This window comes from Salvelinus alpinus, chromosome 23 (genome assembly GCF_045679555.1).
Source record: "Salvelinus alpinus chromosome 23, SLU_Salpinus.1, whole genome shotgun sequence".
NCBI classification, from domain to species: domain Eukaryota; kingdom Metazoa; phylum Chordata; class Actinopteri; order Salmoniformes; family Salmonidae; genus Salvelinus; species Salvelinus alpinus.
In genome coordinates, this window is record NC_092108.1 from 3,023,230 (window position 1) to 3,043,371 (window position 20,142).

Below are 20,142 nucleotides of genomic sequence, written 5' to 3' on the forward strand. Positions count from 1 at the left end.
CTGTGATGGCACACTGTGGTATTTCACCCAGTAGAAATGGGAGTTGATCAAAATTTGGTTTGTTTTGGAATTCTTTGTGTATCTGTGTAATCTGAGGGAAATATGTGTCTCTAATATGGTCATACATTTGGCAGGAGGTTAGGAAGTACACCTCAGTTTCCACCTCATTTTGTGGGCAGTGTGCACATAGCCTGTCTTCTCTTGAGAGCCAGGTCTGTCTACGGTGGCCTTTCTCAATAGCAAGGCTATGCTCACTGATTCTGTACATAGTCAAAGCTTTCCTTAAGTTTGGGTCAGTCACAGAGGTCGGGTATTCTGCCACTGTGTACTCTCTGTTTAGGGCCAAATAGCATTCTAGTTTGTTCAGTTTTTTTGTTAATTCTTTCCAATGTGTCAAGTAATTATCTTTTTGTTTTCTCATGATTTGGTTGGATCTAATTGTGTTGCTGTCCTGGCTCTGAGGGCTCTGAGGGATCTGTTTGTGTTTGTGAACAGAGCCCCAGGACCAGCTTGCTTAGGGGACTCTTCTCTAGGTTAATCTCTCTGTAGGTGATGGCTTTGTTATGGAAGGTTTGGGAATCACTTCCTATTAGGTGGTTGTAGAATTTAACGTCTCTGTTCTGGATTTTGATAATTAGCGGGTATCGGCCTAATTCTGCTCTGCATGCATTATTTGGTGTTTGTCCCATTTTGTAAATTCTTGGTTGGTGAGCGTACCCCAGACCTCACAACCATAAAGGGCAATGGGTTCTATAACTGACTAAAGTCATTTTCACCAGATCCTAATTGATGTGTCGAATTTTATATTCGTTGCCTTGTCTTTCAGATCATTCCTTGCCTTGTCTTTCAGATCATTCACAGATTTGTGGAAGTTACCTGTTGTGCTGATGTTTAGGCCGAGGTAGGAATAGGATTTTATTTCACCTTTAACCAGGTAGGCTAGTTGAGAACAAGTTCTCATTTACAACTGTGACCTGCCCAAGATAAAGCAAAGCAGTGTGACACAAACAACAACACAGAGTTACACATGGAATAAACAAACAGTCAATAACACAATAGAAAAAAGTATATATACAGTGTGTGCAAATGTGGTAAGATTAGGGAGGTAAGGCAATAAATAGGCCTTAATAGTGAAATAATTACAATTTAGTAATTAAACACTGGAGTGACAGATGTGCAGAAGATAAATGTGCAAGTAGAAATACTGGGTTGGAAAAGAGCAAAAAATAATAAGATGAGGTAGTTGGATGGGCAATTTACAGATGGGCTGTGTACAGGTGCAGTGATCAGTGAGCTGCTCTGACAGCTGGTGCTTAAAGTTAGTGAGGGAGATATGAGTCTCCAGCTTCAGCGATTTTTGCAGTTCGATCCAGTCATTGGCAGCAGAGAACTGGAAGGAAAGGCGGCCAAAGGAGGTGTTGGCTTTGGGGATGACCAGTGAAATATACCTGCTGGAGCCTGTGCTACGGGTGGGTGTTGCTATGGTGACCAGTGAGCTGAGATAAGGCGGGGCTTTACCTAGCAAAGACTTATAGATGACCTGGAACCAGTGGGTTTGGCGACGAATATGAAGCGAGGGCCAGCCAACGAGAGCATACAGGTCGCAGTGGTGGGTAGTATATGGGGCTTTGGTGACAAAACGGATGGCACTGATAGACTGCTTCCAATTTGCTGAGTAGAGTGTTGGAGGCTATTTTGTAAATGACATCGCCGAAGTCAAGGATCGGCAGGATAGTCAGTTTTATGAAGGTATGTTTGCCAGCATGAGTGAAGGATGCTTTGTTGGGCAGATGCGGGCAGCGATCGGTTGAAGAGCATGCATTTAGTTTTACTTGCATTTAAGAGCAGTTGGAGGCCACGGAAGGAGAGTTGTATGGCATTGAAGCTCGCCTGGAGGTTAGTTAACAGTGTCCAAAGGACCAGAGGTATACAGAACGGTGTCGTCTGCGTAGAGGTAGGATCAGAGAATCACCAGCAGCAAGAGCGACATCATTGATGTATACAGAGAAAAGAGTCGGTCCAAGAATTGAACCCTGTGGCACCCCCATAGGGACTGCCAGAGGTCCAGACAACAGGCCCTCTGATTTGACACACTGAACTCTGTCTGAGAAGTAGTTAGTGAACCAGGCGAGGCAGTCATTTGAGAAACCAAGGCTGTTGAGTGCTGATAAGAATGTGGTGATTGACGGAGTCGAAAGCCTTGGCCAGGTCGATGAATACGGCTGCAGAGTAATGTCTCTTATCGATGGCGGTTATGATATCTTTCAGGCCCTTGAGCGTGGCTGAGGTGCACCCATGACCAGCTCTGAAACCAGATTGCATAGCAGAGATTGTACTGTGAGATTCGAAATGGTCGGTGATCTGTTTGTTAACTTGGCTTTTCGAAGACCTTAGAAAGGCAGGGTAGGATGGATATAGGTCTGTAACAGTTTGGGTCTAGAGTGTCTCCCCCTTTGAAGAGGGGGATGACCGCGGCAGCTTTCCAATCTTTAGGGATATCAGACGATACGAAAGAGAGGTTGAACAGGCTAGTAATAGGGGTTGCAACAATTTCGACTGATAATTTTAGAAAGAGAGGGTCCAGATTGTCTAGCCCAGCTGATTTGTAGGGGTCCAGATTTTGCAGCTCTTTCAGAACATCAGCTATCTGGATTTGGGTGAAGGAGAAGAGGCTTGGGCAAGTTGCTGTGGGGGGTGCAGGGCTGACTGACCAGGGTAGGGGTAGCCAGGTGGAAAGCATGGCCAGCTGTAGAAAAATGCTTATTTAAATTCTCAATTATTGTTGATTTATTGGTGGTGACAGTGTTTCCTAGCCTCAGTGTAGTGGGCAACTGGGTGCTTTTGTGTGCTCTAGGGCAATGGTGTCTAGATGTAATTTGTATTTGTGATCCTGGCAACTGGACCTTTTTTGTAACACCATTGTTTTTGTGTTACTGAGATTTACTGTCAGGGCCGAGGTCTGTCAGAATCTGTGCAGAAGATCTAGGTGCTGCTGTAGGCCCTCCTTGGTTGGGGACAGAAGCACCAGATCATTAGCAAACAGTAGACATTTGACTTCAGATTCTAGTAGGGTGAGGCTTGGTGCTGCAAACTGTTCTAGTGCCCTCGCCAATTTGTTGATATATATGTTGAAGAGAGTGGGGCTCAAGCTGCATCCCTGTCTCACCCCACGGCTCTGTGGAAAGAAATGTGTGTGTTTTTTGCCAATTTTAACTGCACACTTGTTCTTTGTGTACATGGATTTTATAATGTCGTATGTTTTTCCCTCAACACCACTTTCCGTCATTTGGTATAGCTGGCTGGCAGTCTGGCTGGCTCTCTCTCTCTCCCTCTCCCTCTCCCTCTCTCTCTCTCTCTCTCTCAGTGCATGCTGGGAGTGGTTGTAGTTGAGAGGTCATGTGGAGGACTCTGTCCTTACTTATTTTCTTGATTCCAAACCCTTCCCTAACCCGGATGGCGCTGGGATTGAACCCCAGGCTGTCGTGACGTCTCAGCACTGCGGCGCAGGACAGACGATTTTTACGAGCTACGCGCTTCAGCACTTGGTGGTCCCGTTCTGTGAGTTTGTGTGGCATACCACTTTGCAGGTAATCCGTTGTTGCTCCTAGATGTTTCCACTTCACAATAACAGCACCTACAGTTGACCGTGGCAGCTCTAGCAGGGCAGAAATCTGACAAAACTGACTTGTTGGAAAAGTGGCATCCTATGACAATGCCATGTTGAAGGTCAGTGAGCTCTTCAGTAAGGCCGTTCTACTGCCCATGTTTGTCTATGGAGATTGCATACGACTGTCAGCAATACGGTGCTTTAAAAGCATATTTACCTAGCTCGGTGGAGACCCTAGGAACCCCAAGAGTTAACCAATCCTGTGAACGGGTTAGGAACCCCAAGAGTTAACCAATCCTGTGAACGGGTTAGGAACCTCAAGAGTTAACCAATCCTGTGAACAGGTTAGGAACCTAAAGAGTTAACCAATCCTGTGAACGGGTTAGGAACCTCAAGAGTTAACCAATCCTGTGAACGGGTTAGGCACCTCAAGAGTTAACCAATCCTGTGAACTGGTTAGGATCCTCAAGAGTTAACCAATCCTGTGAACAGGTTAGGAACCTAAAGAGTTAACCAATCCTGTGAACGGGTTAGGAACCTCAAGAGTTAACCAATCCTGTGAACGGGTTAGGAACCTCAAGAGTTAACCAATCCTGTGAAAGGGTTAGGAACCTAAAGAGTTAACCAATCCTGTGAAGGGGTTAGGAACCTCAAGAGTTAACCAATCCTGTGAACGGGTTAGGAACCCCAAGAGTTAACCAATCCTGTGAACAGGTTAGGAACCTCAAGAGTTAACCAATCCTGTGAACAGGTTAGGAACCCCAAGAGTTAACCAATCCTGTGAACGGGTTAGGAACCTCAAGAGTTAACCAATCCTGTGAACGGGTTAGGATCCCCAAGAGTTAACCAATCCTGTGAACGGGTTAGGAACCTCCAGTTAACCTCGAGTTAACCAATCCTGTGAACGGGTTAGGATCCCCAAGAGTTAACCAATCCTGTGAACAGGTTAGGATCCTCAAGAGTTAACCAATCCTGTGAACGGGTTAGGAACCTCAAGAGTTAACCAATCCTGTGAACTGGTTAGGAACCCCAAGAGTTAACCAATCCTGTGAACTGGTTAGGAACCCCAAGAGTTAACCAATCCTGTGAACGGGTTAGGAACCTCAAGATTTAACCAATCCTGTGAACGGGGTTAGGAACCTCAAGAGTTAACCAATCCTGTGAACGGGTTAGGAACCTTGAGTTAACCTCGAGTTAACCAATCCTGTGAACAGGTTAGGAACCCCAAGAGTTAACCAATCCTGTGAACAGGTTAGGAACCTCAAGAGTTAACCAATCCTGTGAACTGGTTAGGAACCCCAAGAGTTAACCAATCCTGTGAACGGGTTAGGAACCCCAAGAGTTAACCAATCCTGTGAACTGGTTAGGAACCCCAAGAGTTAACCAATCCTGTGAACGGGTTAGGAACCTCAAGAGTTAACCAATCCTGTGAACTGGTTAGGATCCTCTAGTTAACCAATCCTGTGAACTGGTTAGGAACCCCAAGAGTTAACCAATCCTGTGAACAGGTTAGGAACCTCAAGAGTTAACCAATCCTGTGAACAGGTTAGGAACCCCAAGAGTTAACCAATCCTGTGAACGGGTTAGGAACCTCAAGAGTTAACCAATCCTGTGAACGGGTTAGGATCCCCAAGAGTTAACCAATCCTGTGAACGGGTTAGGAACCTCGAGTTAAACTCGAGTTAACCAATCCTGTGAACGGGTTAGGATCCCCAAGAGTTAACCAATCCTGTGAACAGGTTAGGATCCTCAAGAGTTAACCAATCCTGTGAACGGGTTAGGAACCTCAAGAGTTAACCAATCCTGTGAACTGGTTAGGAACCCCAAGAGTTAACCAATCCTGTGAACTGGTTAGGAACCCCAAGAGTTAACCAATCCTGTGAACGGGTTAGGAACCTCAAGATTTAACCAATCCTGTGAACGGGGTTAGGAACCTCAAGAGTTAACCAATCCTGTGAACGGGTTAGGAACCTCGAGTTAACCTCGAGTTAACCAATCCTGTGAAAAGGTTAGGAACCCCAAGAGTTAACCAATCCTGTGAACAGGTTAGGAACCTCAAGAGTTAACCAATCCTGTGAACTGGTTAGGAACCCCAAGAGTTAACCAATCCTGTGAACGGGTTAGGAACCCCAAGAGTTAACCAATCCTGTGAACTGGTTAGGAACCCCAAGAGTTAACCAATCCTGTGAACGGGTTAGGAACCTCAAGAGTTAACCAATCCTGTGAACTGGTTAGGATCCTCTAGTTAACCAATCCTGTGAACTGGTTAGGAACCTCAAGAGTTAACCAATCCTGTGAACTGGTTAGGAACCTCAAGAGTTAACCAATCCTGTGAACGGGTTAGGATCCCCAAGAGTTAACCAATCCTGTGAACGGGTTAGGAACCTCAATAGTTAACCAATCCTGTGAACAGGTTAGGAACCTCAATAGTTAACCAATCCTGTGAACAGGTTAGGAACCTCAAGAGTTAACCAATCCTGTGAACTGGTTAGGAACCCCAAGAGTTAACCAATCCTGTGAACTGGTTAGGAACCTCAAGACTTAACCAATCCTGTGAACGGGTTAGGATCCCCAAGAGTTAACCAATCCTGTGAACTGGTTAGGAACCTCAAGACTTAACCAATCCTGTGAACGGGTTAGGATCCCCAAGAGTTAACCAATCCTGTGAACGGGTTAGGAACCTCGAGTTAACCTCGAGTTAACCAATCCTGTGAACAGGTTAGGAACCCCAAGAGTTAACCAATCCTGTGAACAGGTTAGGAACCTCAAGAGTTAACCAATCCTGTGAACTGGTTAGGAACCCCAAGAGTTAACCAATCCTGTGAACGGGTTAGGAACCCCAAGAGTTAACCAATCCTGTGAACTGGTTAGGAACCCCAAGAGTTAACCAATCCTGTGAACGGGTTAGGAACCTCAAGAGTTAACCAATCCTGTGAACTGGTTAGGATCCTCTAGTTAACCAATCCTGTGAACTGGTTAGGAACCCCAAGAGTTAACCAATCCTGTGAACAGGTTAGGAACCTCAAGAGTTAACCAATCCTGTGAACAGGTTAGGAACCCCAAGAGTTAACCAATCCTGTGAACGGGTTAGGAACCTCAAGAGTTAACCAATCCTGTGAACGGGTTAGGATCCCCAAGAGTTAACCAATCCTGTGAACGGGTTAGGAACCTCGAGTTAACCTCGAGTTAACCAATCCTGTGAACGGGTTAGGATCCCCAAGAGTTAACCAATCCTGTGAACAGGTTAGGATCCTCAAGAGTTAACCAATCCTGTGAACGGGTTAGGAACCTCAAGAGTTAACCAATCCTGTGAACTGGTTAGGAACCCCAAGAGTTAACCAATCCTGTGAACTGGTTAGGAACCCCAAGAGTTAACCAATCCTGTGAACGGGTTAGAAACCTCAAGATTTAACCAATCCTGTGAACGGGGTTAGGAACCTCAAGAGTTAACCAATCCTGTGAACGGGTTAGGAACCTCGAGTTAACCTCGAGTTAACCAATCCTGTGAACAGGTTAGGAACCCCAAGAGTTAACCAATCCTGTGAACAGGTTAGGAACCTCAAGAGTTAACCAATCCTGTGAACTGGTTAGGAACCCCAAGAGTTAACCAATCCTGTGAACGGGTTAGGAACCCCAAGAGTTAACCAATCCTGTGAACTGGTTAGGAACCCCAAGAGTTAACCAATCCTGTGAACGGGTTAGGAACCTCAAGAGTTAACCAATCCTGTGAACTGGTTAGGATCCTCTAGTTAACCAATCCTGTGAACTGGTTAGGAACCTCAAGAGTTAACCAATCCTGTGAACTGGTTAGGAACCTCAAGAGTTAACCAATCCTGTGAACGGGTTAGGATCCCCAAGAGTTAACCAATCCTGTGAACAGGTTAGGAACCTCAAGAGTTAACCAATCCTGTGAACGGGTTAGGAACCTCAATAGTTAACCAATCCTGTGAACAGGTTAGGAACCTCAATAGTTAACCAATCCTGTGAACAGGTTAGGAACCTCAAGAGTTAACCAATCCTGTGAACTGGTTAGGAACCCCAAGAGTTAACCAATCCTGTGAACTGGTTAGGAACCTCAAGACTTAACCAATCCTGTGAACGGGTTAGGATCCCCAAGAGTTAACCAATCCTGTGAACTGGTTAGGAACCTCAAGACTTAACCAATCCTGTGAACGGGTTAGGATCCCCAAGAGTTAACCAATCCTGTGAACAGGTTAGGATCCTCAAGAGTTAACCAATCCTGTGAACGGGTTAGGAACCTCAAGAGTTAACCAATCCTGTGAACTGGTTAGGAACCCCAAGAGTTAACCAATCCTGTGAACTGGTTAGGAACCCCAAGAGTTAACCAATCCTGTGAACTGGTTAGGAACCCCAAGAGTTAACCAATCCTGTGAACGGGTTAGGAACCTCAAGAGTTAACCAATCCTGTGAACTGGTTAGGATCCTCTAGTTAACCAATCCTGTGAACTGGTTAGGAACCCCAAGAGTTAACCAATCCTGTGAACAGGTTAGGAACCTCAAGAGTTAACCAATCCTGTGAACAGGTTAGGAACCCCAAGAGTTAACCAATCCTGTGAACGGGTTAGGAACCTCAAGAGTTAACCAATCCTGTGAACGGGTTAGGATCCCCAAGAGTTAACCAATCCTGTGAACGGGTTAGGAACCTCGAGTTAACCTCGAGTTAACCAATCCTGTGAACGGGTTAGGATCCCCAAGAGTTAACCAATCCTGTGAACAGGTTAGGATCCTCAAGAGTTAACCAATCCTGTGAACGGGTTAGGAACCTCAAGAGTTAACCAATCCTGTGAACTGGTTAGGAACCCCAAGAGTTAACCAATCCTGTGAACTGGTTAGGAACCCCAAGAGTTAACCAATCCTGTGAACGGGTTAGGAACCTCAAGATTTAACCAATCCTGTGAACGGGGTTAGGAACCTCAAGAGTTAACCAATCCTGTGAACGGGTTAGGAACCTCGAGTTAACCTCGAGTTAACCAATCCTGTGAACAGGTTAGGAACCCCAAGAGTTAACCAATCCTGTGAACAGGTTAGGAACCTCAAGAGTTAACCAATCCTGTGAACTGGTTAGGAACCCCAAGAGTTAACCAATCCTGTGAACGGGTTAGGAACCCCAAGAGTTAACCAATCCTGTGAACTGTTTAGGAACCCCAAGAGTTAACCAATCCTGTGAACGGGTTAGGAACCTCAAGAATTAACCAATCCTGTGAACGGGTTAGGATCCTCTAGTTAACCAATCCTATGAACTGGTTAGTTAGGATCCTCAAGAGTTAACCAATCCTGTGAACGGGTTAGGAACCTCAAGAGTTAACCAATCCTGTGAACTGGTTAGGAACCCCAAGAGTTAACCAATCCTGTGAACTGGTTAGGAACCCCAAGAGTTAACCAATCCTGTGAACGGGTTAGGAACCTCAAGATTTAACCAATCCTGTGAACGGGGTTAGGAACCTCAAGAGTTAACCAATCCTGTGAACGGGTTAGGAACCTCGAGTTAACCTCGAGTTAACCAATCCTGTGAACAGGTTAGGAACCCCAAGAGTTAACCAATCCTGTGAACAGGTTAGGAACCTCAAGAGTTAACCAATCCTGTGAACTGGTTAGGAACCCCAAGAGTTAACCAATCCTGTGAACGGGTTAGGAACCCCAAGAGTTAACCAATCCTGTGAACTGGTTAGGAACCCCAAGAGTTAACCAAAACTGTGAACGGGTTAGGAACCTCAAGAATTAACCAATCCTGTGAACGGGTTAGGATCCTCTAGTTAACCAATCCTGTGAACTGGTTAGGAACCTCAAGAGTTAACCAATCCTGTGAACTGGTTAGGAACCTCAAGAGTTAACCAATCCTGTGAAGGGGTTAGGATCCCCAAGAGTTAACCAATCCTGTGAACAGGTTAGGAACCTCAATAGTTAACCAATCCTGTGAACAGGTTAGGAACCTCAAGAGTTAACCAATCCTGTGAACTGGTTAGGAACCCCAAGAGTTAACCAATCCTGTGAACTGGTTAGGAACCTCAAGACTTAACCAATCCTGTGAACGGGTTAGGATCCCCAAGAGTTAACCAATCCTGTGAACTGGTTAGGAACCTCAAGACTTAACCAATCCTGTGAACGGGTTAGGATCCCCAAGAGTTAACCAATCCTGTGAACTGGTTAGGAACCTCTAGTTAACCAATCCTGTGAACGGGTTAGGAACCCCAAGAGTTAACCAATCCTGTGAACAGGTTAGGAACCTCAAGAGTTAACCAATCCTGTGAACGGGTTAGGAACCCCAAGAGTTAACCAATCCTGTGAACGGGTTAGGAACCTCAAGAGTTAACCAATCCTGTGAACGGGTTAGGAACCCCAAGAGTTAACCAATCCTGTGAACAGGTTAGGAACCTCAAGAGTTAACCAATCCTGTGAACGGGTTAGGAACCCCAAGAGTTAACCAATCCTGTGAACGGGTTAGGAACCCCAAGAGTTAACCAATCCTGCGAACGGGTTAGGAACCCCAAGAGTTAACCAATCCTGTGAACGGGTTAGGACCCTCAAGAGTTAACCAATCCTGTGAACAGGTTAGGAACCCCAAGAGTTAACCAATCCTGTGAACGGGTTAGGAACCCCAAGAGTTAACCAATCCTGTGAACAGGTTAGGAACCTCAAGAGTTAACCAATCCTGTGAACGGGTTAGGAACCTCAAGAGTTAACCAATCCTGTGAACAGGTTAGGAACCCCAAGAGTTAACCAATCCTGTGAACGGGTTAGGAACCCCAAGAGTTAACCAATCCTGTGAACAGGTTAGGAACCTCAAGAGTTAACCAATCCTGTGAACAGGTTAGGAACCTCAAGAGTTAACCAATCCTGTGAACAGGTTAGGAACCTCAATAGTTAACCAATCCTGTGAACGGGTTAGGAACCCCAAGAGTTAACCAATCCTGTGAACTGGTTAGGAACCCCAAGAGTTAACCAATCCTGTGAACTGGTTAGGAACCCCAAGAGTTAACCAATCCTGTGAACGGGTTAGGAACCCCAAGAGTTAACCAATCCTGTGAACGGGTTAGGAACCTCAAGAGTTAACCAATCCTGTGAACGGATTAGGAACCTCATGAGTTAACCAATCCTGTGAACAGGTTAGGAACCCCAAGAGTTAACCAATCCTGTGAACAGGTTAGGAACCTCAAGAGTTAACCAATCCTGTGAACGGGTTAGGATCCTCAAGAGTTAACCAATCCTGTGAACAGGTTAGGAACCCCAAGAGTTAACCAATCCTGTGAACAGGTTAGGAACCTCAAGAGTTAACCAATCCTGTGAACGGGTTAGGATCCTCAAGAGTTAACCAATCCTGTGAACTGGTTAGGAACCCCAAGAGTTAACCAATCCTGTGAACAGGTTAGGAACCTCAAGAGTTAACCAATCCTGTGAACGGGTTAGGAACCTCAAGAGTTAACCAATCCTGTGAACGGGTTAGGAACCTCAAGAGTTAACCAATCCTGTGAACGGGTTAGGAACCTCAAGAGTTAACCAATCCTGTGAACAGGTTAGGAACCCCAAGAGTTAACCAATCCTGTGAACAGGTTAGGAACCTCTAGTTAACCAATCCTGTGAACTGGTTAGGAACCGCAAGAGTTAACCAATCCTGTGAACAGGTTAGGAACCTCAAGAGTTAACCAATCCTGTGAACAGGTTAGGAACCCCAAGAGTTAACCAATCCTGTGAACGGGTTAGGAACCTCAAGAGTTAACCAATCCTGTGAACGGGTTAGGATCCCCAAGAGTTAACCAATCCTGTGAACGGGTTAGGAACCTCGAGTTAACCTCGAGTTAACCAATCCTGTGAACGGGTTAGGATCCCCAAGAGTTAACCAATCCTGTGAACAGGTTAGGATCCTCAAGAGTTAACCAATCCTGTGAACGGGTTAGGAACCTCAAGAGTTAACCAATCCTGTGAACTGGTTAGGAACCCCAAGAGTTAACCAATCCTGTGAACTGGTTAGGAACCCCAAGAGTTAACCAATCCTGTGAACGGGTTAGGAACATCAAGATTTAACCAATCCTGTGAACGGGGTTAGGAACCTCAAGAGTTAACCAATCCTGTGAACGGGTTAGGAACCTCGAGTTAACCTCGAGTTAACCAATCCTGTGAACAGGTTAGGAACCCCAAGAGTTAACCAATCCTGTGAACAGGTTAGGAACCCCAAGAGTTAACCAATCCTGTGAACTGGTTAGGAACCCCAAGAGTTAACCAATCCTGTGAACGGGTTAGGAACCTCAAGAGTTAACCAATCCTGTGAACTGGTTAGGATCCTCTAGTTAACCAATCCTGTGAACTGGTTAGGAACCTCAAGAGTTAACCAATCCTGTGAACTGGTTAGGAACCTCAAGAGTTAACCAATCCTGTGAACGGGTTAGGATCCCCAAGAGTTAACCAATCCTGTGAACAGGTTAGGAACCTCAAGAGTTAACCAATCCTGTGAACGGGTTAGGAACCTCAATAGTTAACCAATCCTGTGAACAGGTTAGGAACCTCAATAGTTAACCAATCCTGTGAACAGGTTAGGAACCTCAAGAGTTAACCAATCCTGTGAACTGGTTAGGAACCCCAAGAGTTAACCAATCCTGTGAACTGGTTAGGAACCTCAAGACTTAACCAATCCTGTGAACGGGTTAGGATCCCCAAGAGTTAACCAATCCTGTGAACTGGTTAGGAACCTCAAGACTTAACCAATCCTGTGAACGGGTTAGGATCCCCAAGAGTTAACCAATCCTGTGAACTGGTTAGGAACCTCTAGTTAACCAATCCTGTGAACGGGTTAGGAACCCCAAGAGTTAACCAATCCTGTGAACAGGTTAGGAACCTCAAGAGTTAACCAATCCTGTGAACGGGTTAGGAACCCCAAGAGTTAACCAATCCTGTGAACGGGTTAGGAACCTCAAGAGTTAACCAATCCTGTGAACGGGTTAGGAACCCCAAGAGTTAACCAATCCTGTGAACAGGTTAGGAACCTCAAGAGTTAACCAATCCTGTGAACGGGTTAGGAACCCCAAGAGTTAACCAATCCTGTGAACGGGTTAGGAACCCCAAGAGTTAACCAATCCTGTGAACTGGTTAGGAACCCCAAGAGTTAACCAATCCTGTGAACGGGTTAGGAACCTCAAGAGTTAACCAATCCTGTGAACTGGTTAGGATCCTCTAGTTAACCAATCCTGTGAACTGGTTAGGAACCTCAAGAGTTAACCAATCCTGTGAACTGGTTAGGAACCTCAAGAGTTAACCAATCCTGTGAACGGGTTAGGATCCCCAAGAGTTAACCAATCCTGTGAACAGGTTAGGAACCTCAAGAGTTAACCAATCCTGTGAACGGGTTAGGAACCTCAATAGTTAACCAATCCTGTGAACAGGTTAGGAACCTCAATAGTTAACCAATCCTGTGAACAGGTTAGGAACCTCAAGAGTTAACCAATCCTGTGAACTGGTTAGGAACCCCAAGAGTTAACCAATCCTGTGAACTGGTTAGGAACCTCAAGACTTAACCAATCCTGTGAACGGGTTAGGATCCCCAAGAGTTAACCAATCCTGTGAACTGGTTAGGAACCTCAAGACTTAACCAATCCTGTGAACGGGTTAGGATCCCCAAGAGTTAACCAATCCTGTGAACTGGTTAGGAACCTCTAGTTAACCAATCCTGTGAACGGGTTAGGAACCCCAAGAGTTAACCAATCCTGTGAACAGGTTAGGAACCTCAAGAGTTAACCAATCCTGTGAACGGGTTAGGAACCCCAAGAGTTAACCAATCCTGTGAACGGGTTAGGAACCTCAAGAGTTAACCAATCCTGTGAACGGGTTAGGAACCCCAAGAGTTAACCAATCCTGTGAACAGGTTAGGAACCTCAAGAGTTAACCAATCCTGTGAACGGGTTAGGAACCCCAAGAGTTAACCAATCCTGTGAACGGGTTAGGAACCCCAAGAGTTAACCAATCCTGCGAACGGGTTAGGAACCCCAAGAGTTAACCAATCCTGTGAACGGGTTAGGACCCTCAAGAGTTAACCAATCCTGTGAACAGGTTAGGAACCCCAAGAGTTAACCAATCCTGTGAACGGGTTAGGAACCCCAAGAGTTAACCAATCCTGTGAACAGGTTAGGAACCTCAAGAGTTAACCAATCCTGTGAACGGGTTAGGAACCTCAAGAGTTAACCAATCCTGTGAACAGGTTAGGAACCCCAAGAGTTAACCAATCCTGTGAACGGGTTAGGAACCCCAAGAGTTAACCAATCCTGTGAACAGGTTAGGAACCTCAAGAGTTAACCAATCCTGTGAACAGGTTAGGAACCTCAAGAGTTAACCAATCCTGTGAACAGGTTAGGAACCTCAATAGTTAACCAATCCTGTGAACGGGTTAGGAACCCCAAGAGTTAACCAATCCTGTGAACTGGTTAGGAACCCCAAGAGTTAACCAATCCTGTGAACTGGTTAGGAACCCCAAGAGTTAACCAATCCTGTGAACGGGTTAGGAACCCCAAGAGTTAACCAATCCTGTGAACGGGTTAGGAACCTCAAGAGTTAACCAATCCTGTGAACGGATTAGGAACCTCATGAGTTAACCAATCCTGTGAACAGGTTAGGAACCCCAAGAGTTAACCAATCCTGTGAACAGGTTAGGAACCTCAAGAGTTAACCAATCCTGTGAACGGGTTAGGATCCTCAAGAGTTAACCAATCCTGTGAACAGGTTAGGAACCCCAAGAGTTAACCAATCCTGTGAACAGGTTAGGAACCTCAAGAGTTAACCAATCCTGTGAACGGGTTAGGATCCTCAAGAGTTAACCAATCCTGTGAACTGGTTAGGAACCCCAAGAGTTAACCAATCCTGTGAACAGGTTAGGAACCTCAAGAGTTAACCAATCCTGTGAACGGGTTAGGAACCTCAAGAGTTAACCAATCCTGTGAACGGGTTAGGAACCTCAAGAGTTAACCGATCCTGTGAACGGGTTAGGAACCTCAAGAGTTAACCAATCCTGTGAACAGGTTAGGAACCCCAAGAGTTAACCAATCCTGTGAACAGGTTAGGAACCTCTAGTTAACCAATCCTGTGAACTGGTTAGGAACCGCAAGAGTTAACCAATCCTGTGAACGGGTTAGGAACCTCAAGAGTTAACCAATCCTGTGAACAGGTTAGGAACCTCAAGAGTTAACCAATCCTGTGAACTGGTTAGGATCCCCAAGAGTTAACCAATCCTGTGAACTGTTAGGAACCCCAAGAGTTAACCAATCCTGTGAACGGGTTAGGAACCTCAAGAGTTAACCAATCCTGTGAACGGGTTAGGAACCTCTAGTTAACCAATCCTGTGAACGGGTTAGGAACCTCAAGAGTTAACCAATCCTGTGAACGGGTTAGGAACCTCTAGTTAACCAATCCTGTGAACGGGTTAGGAACCCCAAGAGTTAACCAATCCTGTGAACGGGTTAGGAACCTCAAGAGTTAACCAATCCTGTGAACGGGTTAGGAACCCCAAGAGTTAACCAATCCTGTGAACGGGTTAGGAACCTCTAGTTAACCAATCCTGTGAACGGGTTAGGATCCCCAAGAGTTAACCAATCCTGTGAACAGGTTAGGATCCCCAAGAGTTAACCAATCCTGTGAACGGGTTAGGAACCGCAAGAGTTAACCAATCCTGTGAACGGGTTAGGAACCTCAAGAGTTAACCAATCCTGTGAACGGGTTAGGATCCTCAAGAGTTAACCAATCCTGTGAACAGGTTAGGAACCTCAAGAGTTAACCAATCCTGTGAACGGGTTAGGAACCCCAAGAGTTAACCAATCCTGTGAACAGGTTAGGAACCCCAAGAGTTAACCAATCCTGTGAACAGGTTAGGATCCCCAAGAGTTAACCAATCCTGTGAACGGGTTAGGAACCTCAATAGTTAACCAGTCCTGTGAACGGGTTAGGATCCTCAAGAGTTAACCAATCCTGTGAACTGGTTAGGAACCTCAAGAGTTAACCAATCCTGTGAACGGGTTAGGATCCCCAAGAGTTAACCAATCCTGTGAACTGGTTAGGAACCCCAAGAGTTAACCAATCCTGTGAACGGGTTAGGATCCCCAAGAGTTAACCAATCCTGTGAACTGGTTAGGAACCCCAAGAGTTAACCAATCCTGTGAACAGGTTAGGATCCTCAAGAGTTAACCAATCCTGTGAACGGATTAGGAACCTCATGAGTTAACCAATCCTGTGAACGGGTTAGGATCCCCAAGAGTTAACCAATCCTGTGAACGGGTTAGGAACCCCAAGAGTTAACCAATCCTGTGAACAGGTTAGGAACCCCAAGAGTTAACCAATCCTGTGAACAGGTTAGGAACCTCTAGTTAACCAATCCTGTGAACTGGTTAGGAACCGCAAGAGTTAACCAATCCTGTGAACGGGTTAGGAACCTCAAGAGTTAACCAATCCTGTGAACAGGTTAGGAACCTCAAGAGTTAACCAATCCTGTGAACTGGTTAGGATCCCCAAGAGTTAACCAATCCTGTGAACTGTTAGGAACCCCAAGAGTTAACCAATCCTGTGAACGGGTTAGGAACCTCAAGAGTTAACCAATCCTGTGAACGGGTTAGGAACCTCTAGTTAACCAATCCTGTGAACGGGTTAGGAACCTCAAGAGTTAACCAATCCTGTGAACGGGTTAGGAACCTCTAGTTAACCAATCCTGTGAACGGGTTAGGAACCCCAAGAGTTAACCAATCCTGTGAACGGGTTAGGAACCTCTAGTTAACCAATCCTGTGAACGGGTTAGGAACCCCAAGAGTTAACCAATCCTGTGAACGGGTTAGGAACCTCAAGAGTTAACCAATCCTGTGAACGGGTTAGGAACCCCAAGAGTTAACCAATCCTGTGAACGGGTTAGGAACCTCTAGTTAACCAATCCTGTGAACGGGTTAGGATCCCCAAGAGTTAACCAATCCTGTGAACAGGTTAGGATCCCCAAGAGTTAACCAATCCTGTGAACGGGTTAGGAACCGCAAGAGTTAACCAATCCTGTGAACGGGTTAGGAACCTCAAGAGTTAACCAATCCTGTGAACGGGTTAGGATCCTCAAGAGTTAACCAATCCTGTGAACAGGTTAGGAACCTCAAGAGTTAACCAATCCTGTGAACGGGTTAGGAACCCCAAGAGTTAACCAATCCTGTGAACAGGTTAGGAACCCCAAGAGTTAACCAATCCTGTGAACAGGTTAGGATCCCCAAGAGTTAACCAATCCTGTGAACGGGTTAGGAACCTCAATAGTTAACCAGTCCTGTGAACGGGTTAGGATCCTCAAGAGTTAACCAATCCTGTGAACTGGTTAGGAACCTCAAGAGTTAACCAATCCTGTGAACGGGTTAGGATCCCCAAGAGTTAACCAATCCTGTGAACTGGTTAGGAACCCCAAGAGTTAACCAATCCTGTGAACGGGTTAGGAACCTCAAGAGTTAACCAATCCTGTGAACGGATTAGGAACCTCATGAGTTAACCAATCCTGTGAACAGGTTAGGATCCTCAAGAGTTAACCAATCCTGTGAACGGATTAGGAACCTCATGAGTTAACCAATCCTGTGAACGGGTTAGGATCCCCAAGAGTTAACCAATCCTGTGAACGGGTTAGGAACCCCAAGAGTTAACCAATCCTGTGAACAGGTTAGGAACCCCAAGAGTTAACCAATCCTGTGAACAGGTTAGGAACCTCTAGTTAACCAATCCTGTGAACTGGTTAGGAACCGCAAGAGTTAACCAATCCTGTGAACGGGTTAGGAACCTCAAGAGTTAACCAATCCTGTGAACAGGTTAGGAACCTCAAGAGTTAACCAATCCTGTGAACTGGTTAGGATCCCCAAGAGTTAACCAATCCTGTGAACTGTTAGGAACCCCAAGAGTTAACCAATCCTGTGAACGGGTTAGGAACCTCAAGAGTTAACCAATCCTGTGAACGGGTTAGGAACCTCTAGTTAACCAATCCTGTGAACGGGTTAGGAACCTCAAGAGTTAACCAATCCTGTGAACGGGTTAGGAACCTCTAGTTAACCAATCCTGTGAACGGGTTAGGAACCCCAAGAGTTAACCAATCCTGTGAACGGGTTAGGAACCTCAAGAGTTAACCAATCCTGTGAACGGGTTAGGAACCCCAAGAGTTAACCAATCCTGTGAACGGGTTAGGAACCTCTAGTTAACCAATCCTGTGAACGGGTTAGGATCCCCAAGAGTTAACCAATCTTGTGAACAGGTTAGGATCCCCAAGAGTTAACCAATCCTGTGAACGGGTTAGGAACCGCAAGAGTTAACCAATCCTGTGAACGGGTTAGGAACCTCAAGAGTTAACCAATCCTGTGAACGGGTTAGGATCCTCAAGAGTTAACCAATCCTGTGAACAGGTTAGGAACCTCAAGAGTTAACCAATCCTGTGAACGGGTTAGGAACCCCAAGAGTTAACCAATCCTGTGAACAGGTTAGGAACCCCAAGAGTTAACCAATCCTGTGAACAGGTTAGGATCCCCAAGAGTTAACCAATCCTGTGAACGGGTTAGGAACCTCAATAGTTAACCAGTCCTGTGAACGGGTTAGGATCCTCAAGAGTTAACCAATCCTGTGAACTGGTTAGGAACCTCAAGAGTTAACCAATCCTGTGAACGGGTTAGGATCCCCAAGAGTTAACCAATCCTGTGAACTGGTTAGGAACCCCAAGAGTTAACCAATCCTGTGAACGGGTTAGGAACCTCAAGAGTTAACCAATCCTGTGAACGGATTAGGAACTGTCGTGGAAAATCATTTTCAAATACAACGCTTACCAGAACTTTTAAAATCAAACATGCTCTTTATTACAACTGTACAGCCCACTGGCATGTCCCCGCGGAACACACCCCGCGGAACACACACCGCTTCCCAACCCCGGTTCCAACATTTATACATAAATAGCATATGGGTCCACCCCATATGCAAATAAGCATACTTCCCCTAATTCTTCCTGCCATCCTTATCTTTTTAGTTCAGGCTTCCTGCTTGTTCACGCCTACTAACGCCCATTATCTGCTTTCAGTTAAATTATAATAGTGGCCAGACCCATGCTTGTCTTAAAAATAATCTATGTCCATCTACCCTCTAGGCCTATGACTCAACCCTGTATTTAATTCAATGCCCCAGCATGTTCTCTGGTATGTCCTTATTGGAATTGGCAGACTCTATGTCTCTTCTTATCATTAGTGTCCAGTTGCCTTAAGCATATTTCTCTGGTATGTGTGCTTTTAGTGGAATGTGTAGACTATAAGTCTAGTGTGTCCAATTGTTTTAGGTGCCCATGTGTCTGGTCAGTCTGTCAGCACAATGGAGAAAATAAGAGGGCCAGAACGTCTCTTAGTATATCTCCATTACCACAGTCTCATGATCAACGTGAACATGTGGTTCGTTACTTTAATGTTCAGCTGTCTTATGTCTTTATATGTTATCCATGTGTCTTATGTTACTACTACAGAACCTCATGAGTTAACCAATCCTGTGAACAGGTTAGGATCCTCAAGAGTTAACCAATCCTGTGAACGGATTAGGAACCTCATGAGTTAACCAATCCTGTGAACGGGTTAGGATCCCCAAGAGTTAACCAATCCTGTGAACGGGTTAGGAACCCCAAGAGTTAACCAATCCTGTGAACGGGTTAGGAACCCCAAGAGTTAACCAATCCTGTGAACTGGTTAGGAACCTCAAGAGTTAACCAATCCTGTGAACGGATTAGGAACCTCATGAGTTAACCAATCCTGTGAACGGGTTAGGATCCCCAAGAGTTAACCAATCCTGTGAACGGGTTAGGAACCCCAAGAGTTAACCAATCCTGTGAACGGGTTAGGAACCCCAAGAGTTAACCAATCCTGTGAACTGGTTAGGAACCCCAAGAGTTAACCAATCCTGTGAACAGGTTAGGAACCTCAAGAGTTAACCAATCCTGTGAACGGGTTAGGAACCCCAAGAGTTAACCAATCCTGTGAACGGGTTTAGGAACCCCAAGAGTTAACCAATCCTGTGAACGGGTTAGGAACCTCAATAGTTAACCAATCCTGTGAACAGGTTAGGATCCCCAAGAGTTAACCAATCCTGTGAACGGGTTAGGAACCCCAAGAGTTAACCAATCCTGTGAACGGGTTAGGAACCTCAAGAGTTAACCAATCCTGTGAACGGGTTAGGAACCCCAAGAGTTAACCAATCCTGTGAACAGGTTAGGAACCCCAAGAGTTAACCAATCCTGTGAACGGGTTAGGAACCTCAAGAGTTAACCAATCCTGTGAACGGGTTAGTATCCTCAAGAGTTAACCAATCCTGTGAACGGGTTAGGATCCTCAAGAGTTAACCAATCCTGTGAACGGGGTTAGGAACCTCAAGAGTTAACCAATCCTGTGAACAGGTTAGGATCCCCAAGAGTTAACCAATCCTGTGAACGGGTTAGGATCCTCAAGAGTTAACCAATCCTGTGAACAGGTTAGGAACCTCAAGAGTTAACCAATCCTGTGAACGGGTTAGGAACCCCAAGA

The 20,142-nt window shown here is 45.5% G+C and overlaps 2 protein-coding genes across 2 annotated transcripts in view; one reads left to right on the plus strand and one right to left on the minus strand.

Annotated features, from left to right (window-relative positions):
* LOC139550071 (ubiquitin carboxyl-terminal hydrolase 33-like) overlaps window positions 1-20,142 on the minus strand; it is a 570,053-nt gene that overhangs the window by 230,294 nt on the left and 319,617 nt on the right. The window lies entirely within an intron of this gene.
* Window positions 1-20,142, plus strand: part of LOC139550076 (alpha-N-acetylgalactosaminide alpha-2,6-sialyltransferase 5-like) — a 132,425-nt gene that overhangs the window by 34,780 nt on the left and 77,503 nt on the right. The gene's annotated exons all lie outside the window — the stretch shown is intronic.